The 5,760-nt window shown below is 41.2% G+C and overlaps 1 pseudogene; it reads left to right on the top strand.

Annotated features, from left to right (window-relative positions):
* The first annotated feature begins 378 nt into the window (after positions 1-378).
* LOC119909348 lies at positions 379-4,365 on the top strand (annotated as a pseudogene).
* The last annotated feature ends 1,395 nt before the right edge of the window (positions 4,366-5,760 follow it).

Genomic DNA, 5,760 nt, shown 5'->3' with positions numbered 1-5,760 from the left:
CCGGGCTCTGAGGCTCTAGCTCCATCTACTGACGCTAATGACAACGAGCCGCTGCCCTTGCCGCCAGAAGGCCTGGGGGATCCTGCTGAAGCAGAGGGGCCAGAGGAGGACGATGACAACAACAACGTGGGAAGCTCTGAGGCGTCACTGCCCAGCCCTGTCCCGGAGGTCACCACTCAAGAAGAAAGCGGCACGGCAGTATCGCAGCCGCTGGTGAGAGATGCATACACACAGACTGTGTATTACATTTAGTTAAATTTTCAAAGTTTTAAATTCCTCTTTATCGTGACAGGAGAAGCGCACAAACCTGAAGAAGCCGAACTCTGAGCGACAGGCCACGGCTTCAGGGTGAAGTTTAACCCTCGGCCCTCCTGCTGGATGCCTCACTGGAGGGAGAGTTTGACCTTGTCCAGAGGATCATCTATATGTCGCGACTGTGTGAGTATACTTTACTTATTTATTTAAATTTGCATGTACGCTAAGCACTCATCTTTTCATCTGGGGCCTTCTTTTTTTCCAGGTGGAGATCCTAGCACCCTATGATGAGGGCATCACACCCCTGCACAATGCAGTGTGCGCAGGACATCACCACATAGTCAAGTTCCTTCTGGATTTTGGTGTGAACGTCAACGCTGCAGACAGTGATGGATTGAGTCCAAGCTCTCCGACACAGGAGGAGCTGGACGATGACGCGCTTAGAAATACATTTTGTTCAGTTTGATTTTACTGATTTGCCGTTGTACCCTTTTTTGTTTATCGTGTTTGTTTTCCTGTTTGTGTTTGCTGGGACAGGACTCCGCTTCACTGTGCCGCCTCCTGCAACAGTGTCCATCTCTGCAAGTTGTTGGTTGAGTCGGGGGCTGCCATCTTTGCCAGCACCATTAGTGATGTGGAGACTGCTGCGGACAAATGCGAAGAAATGGAAGAGGGCTACATCCAGTGCTCCCAGTTTCTATACAGTGAGAAGCAATCAGTCTTGTGTAGCGTTCACAAGTGTAACTCTGAAAAGACTAGTTCACTTAAAAATAAAACATTTGTCATTATAGCCCCAATTCAGTCAGTCCAAATGTCATTGAGGTTTGTACAAACACGTAGCAAATCAGACCGGGTGCTTGTACGGCATTTGGTTTTAACAACTTGGGATTACTTATCTATAAAGATATTGATTTGATCCAATATCATTGTAAGATTAATATTAACAGATTGGACTCTCTCTTGCAGGCGTTCAGGAGAAGCTGGGTGTGATGAACAAGGGGACGGTGTACGCACTGTGGGATTACAAAGCTCAGAATCCGGATGAGCTGGCGTTCAGCGAGGGGGACGCCATCACTGTTCTCCGACGACAGGACGACAGTGAAACGGAGTGGTGGTGGCGCGACTTGAGGACAACGAGGGCTACGTGCCCGCAACCTGCTGGGGGTAACAACAAAAACATTATTTGTCACACATGTCTCACCAATATGTTTAACTTAACTTGCCACAAGTAGGACAAATTATTAGTGCTTGGCACTTCTTCTCCGCTGTGTTCTTATATGTTTGTTCAGATTTTCTGTAGAGCTGAAATAAGAGGATTTATTGATCAGTCGATGGACAGGAAACAAATTAACTACTTTTTATGGATGGTTAATTGTTTGCGTAACGCTTTTTCAGGAGTAACTTAGGCTGAAAAGCAGTGTTTCACTTTCTGGTTGAACATTTCAAGACTATTTGACCTCTGAAAGAAGGCATATTCATTGATAATGAAAATAACAGTTAGTTGCAGCCCTAAATGACGGTACGACCTGTTCTAATGATTGACTTTACCCATTTGCTAATCACTGCTTAAATATTAATAATATGGATATATTTTGGTTGGGAAAAGATTGATAATATCAGTAAGTCAGTGAATCTGGTGTGATGTCCAGCTCGAATCATGGGGTTTAGATAAGGCACTGAAAAGACAAATGCATAACTGTACTAATGATGTCAGTGACAAAGTACATGAAAACAAACATGAGCATGTCAAATTAGTGAACGTTTCCCCTCTTTCTGTTTGTTTTCTCTGCAGCTCTATCCTAGGATCAAGCCTCGTCAGCGCTCCCTAGCGTAGTGTCTCACTCCGTTGACCTCTAACAGCTGGACTTGTGACAAAACCAAGAGCAGAGAACAAAGGAGCCTGGCGCTCCGTCTTCTCCCCTGTGGCCATAACCTCCCCCGGCCTTGTGCTTCTCACAAAATCCTTTCTTTTTTTTTTTCTGAAGCAGTGGGCACCGAACTGTGATACACATATTTATATCTGCACACACGTAGACTCACTCACTCACACACACACAATTAAACACAAGCACTCCAAAATCTCTTAAACCACTCCATCCTGACACCCCCATCACCACCACCTTTGTTCAACCTACTGCTCTGTCATTGTCCCAACTTGATTTTACCCAGATTCAGTGTCTGCTCTGTATCAGACATCAACTAAAGAATAAAACACTAACCCTTGTCTAAGTATTATAATTACAGTGTTCACACTTCATTTTCATCTCCCTAATGAGCTCTATAGTGGCACTGCAGTAAATGGTGACTGGAAAATCATCTCTAAGGGTGAGAAAGTGCTGATTTATGTTAGTGAAATGTAATTTCAGTTCTAAGACATTACTTGGGCTGTTATGCCAATTTGATCTCCTTTCACAAAGAAACACTAACACAGAAAAATGTGCTCTTGTTGATTTTGCTGTAGTCCAACCACCAAAGATGAAAATAGATTTAACTCTTTTAATTCTGTTACTCCCTAAAACCTTGCAGAATTTTTAAGAAGATCTTTAAGTGAGATAATCTATTGGGTTGCTGCTATCACTAATGATTAACAGCTCCCAGCATTAAAAGTCCTTCTAGATATTGTCATGGTATTAAGTCCTCAGTATTAACTACACAGGCCAGTCAGAACAAATCCGTGTTGAAGCAAAGATGTATATAGATTGACAGCTCATGTCGTCATGAATCGCTTGTCAAGAACATTGTTGCAAGACATTTTTATTCATTCACTGTCATCTGTTCAGAATCTGGATGCAAGGCTAATGTGGACCTGTAGCAACAGCATCAATAACCTGTAACCAAGTACCAAATTTTTTTCTGTAATGTGAGATCTCAAGACGTATCAAGCTCTGTTCAAATGAACATTTTAAATATTTACTCAGAGTTTGTATTTTTGCTAGTCTGATTATCCCTGAAATGAACAGCTTGTTTGCTGCTATATTTTCACGGAAATGGGTAAAGAACAGTGTTTTGCTTTACCGAAAAAGGTTGCCAAATTGAGAAGTGCAACATCTGTAGAGTGTGTATAAATGTTATACATGCAAAAGATCTCTGGAAGAAAGTATTGCAGGAATAAGGAAAATGGTAAATGGTAGTTTTATAGTTTTTAATTTCACAGTGGGGAGGCAGGAAAGAATCCGCTACACAGAGACAAAGATGTCAATTTTGCCATATACTTTAATATTGAATAAGTAATTTACATTCTGTATAGTGATTCTAATTAATCCAGACATTTAGAAAAAGTTGGACCTCTCTTCAGAGAGCCACTTTTTCTGACTTCTAGCACTTGTAATTTAACTTGACAAGACCTGCAAGCAGTATCTCTATGTGAAAAGTAAATTAAAAGTATTGAATCCAGACACTGCACATCACTGAAATCATCAGCCAGACCATCGTGCCCCCAACTTGACAAAGTTAACACTCAATTTTAATAACCTTTTTTTCTACTTGCTTCAAAGTAGGTCTGTGGTCATCTTACCATTGCAGTTGTTTTTCTGTGGCTTTGACAAACCCCACTTGAAACACTTAATCTCAGGACCAACATGGTGCTGCTGACACTGTTCCACCACTAAACTAGTGATCATCGTTCTATTTTCATTCTCAAAAAACATCACCTTTGTTTGAGCAGCAAACAAAACAAAAGAGAAACAGTCCAAATTTACAGTACAGCCATGGGCATAAATTATTAATAGATGAAGAGACCGTTATTGTGGCTGAACTATAAATGAGAAATTCAGACTTTAAATTCGCTTGAGACAATCCTGAATTTGCCCAGGTCTCTTCCTCCAGCTGCCCCCTTTCAGGTACACCATTCCAGTAACACTACCATACATTTGTTATCTGTCACATCATTGAACACCTAGAGTCCATCAACTTGTTCTGAACCTTGAGTGACTGAGTGTTATGCCAAGTGTGCTAGTGGCCCAGGCTTTATCATGATTTAACCTGTACATAGTGTGAGGAGATGTGTAATATGTCTGTTTGCTGTATGGACAAGTGGGCTTTCTGTATAAACGCTGTACTCACACATTCAACTCTGTAAATGTCAACAATAAAACAGAAGCTCTGGCATGACGAATGTCTTTCATTGTCGTATCCGCAAAATAATGCAAACAGTGCAGTGTTAAATTTAATGAAATTTGTAAAAGAATGTTTGCTTCCCCTTTTCTAATAACATGATCATGAGGCAGGACCATCCATGGTGGATTTAGGATTTACTGATGAGCTGCTGTAATTTGAGAAATTTGAGCTACTAAGGTAGAAGATTTATTTGTGATATTACAAAGGTTGTAAAGTGAAAAAGGTTTTTTTGGGGGGGGGGGTTATGGCAGCAGTAACTTCCATATCATTTTTCCCAAAAGGCAGCAGGGTGAACCGGCTGTGGCTAGGGTGGGTACTGTCTTTTAATATCCTTTAGGCTCTACGTAGTCACCTCACCGATTTCACTGATCCTCAGGAGATGGGTTCTACTGATCTTCTGAGCAGTTTTTATCACCCGCAGTAAAGCCCTCCTGTCCTGGGCCGTGCACATCCAAAGCCAGTTTGTGATGTTTCCAGTCAGGATGCTTTCTATTGTTCTGTAAAAGCGGACAAGAACTTGGCACAGGAAACTTCACAACAGATTTCTCTCCATGTCAGGGTTTGCAGTCTTAGGTGTACAGCATGAACAGGGGCAACTGGGAATGAGCACCAAATGTTAACAAGGGCGAGTTCAGCGCCGACAAAAGGTTTATTCCAAAGGAAACAGTGGCGCCTTGAACATCCTGCTGTGTACGAAGCGTACTGCATTTCACTGCCTTTTTAACATCGTTGTGTTTACAAACTTGTCGCAGCTTATTGGGTAACACCTGAGACACGCCCACCAAACAGGAGAAAACATAACTCAAAGCCCGTTGCAGAACGTTGCGCAAGTTTGCAAGAAACATGTCAATCCGAAAACGTTGCCAACCGGTGCAAAACGTTTTGAGATTGAAGTCACCCCAAATGTTTTCATGTTGCGGTCCCCCAATTACATCGAGCCTCTATGTGGGGGCCATAGACCGTTGGGGCCAAGTATATCCAGTAGTCTAACTATACAGAGGTAAACATATTAAAGGTCCTTAAAAAGTAAAATAAGTATGTCAAAAATTCAAAAAGGAAATAAATACAGTTTTGAGCTCAATGACCTGAATTGAATCTATATAGTATATCATATCACTTTTGAATATAATAAGCTAAGTCAGTAAATGCACATATGAATTTGATATCTGGCAAGTTAAAAAAAACCGATTACGGTTTATAATTTTAAAATTATATTTAATTTGAAAGTATACAAGATGACAGTTAGTATGTTTAACCAATAGGAAATAAGTTAATGTGGCATTCGACCAATCGGATTCAAGGTCTATCCCCGTGTAAACCAGTATAAAAACCCAAGTCTTAGAGGATTGACGAGAAGGCCGCTACTATCTCGGGGAGATATCAAGTATT

Source organism: Micropterus salmoides, unplaced genomic scaffold (genome assembly GCF_014851395.1).
Source record: "Micropterus salmoides isolate LMB-PRFRI ecotype aquatic unplaced genomic scaffold, ASM1485139v1 Ms_hic_scaffold_18, whole genome shotgun sequence".
NCBI classification, from domain to species: domain Eukaryota; kingdom Metazoa; phylum Chordata; class Actinopteri; order Centrarchiformes; family Centrarchidae; genus Micropterus; species Micropterus salmoides.
The sequence above is the reverse complement of the archived record's forward strand: the minus strand, read 5'-3'. Positions and strand labels throughout refer to the sequence as shown.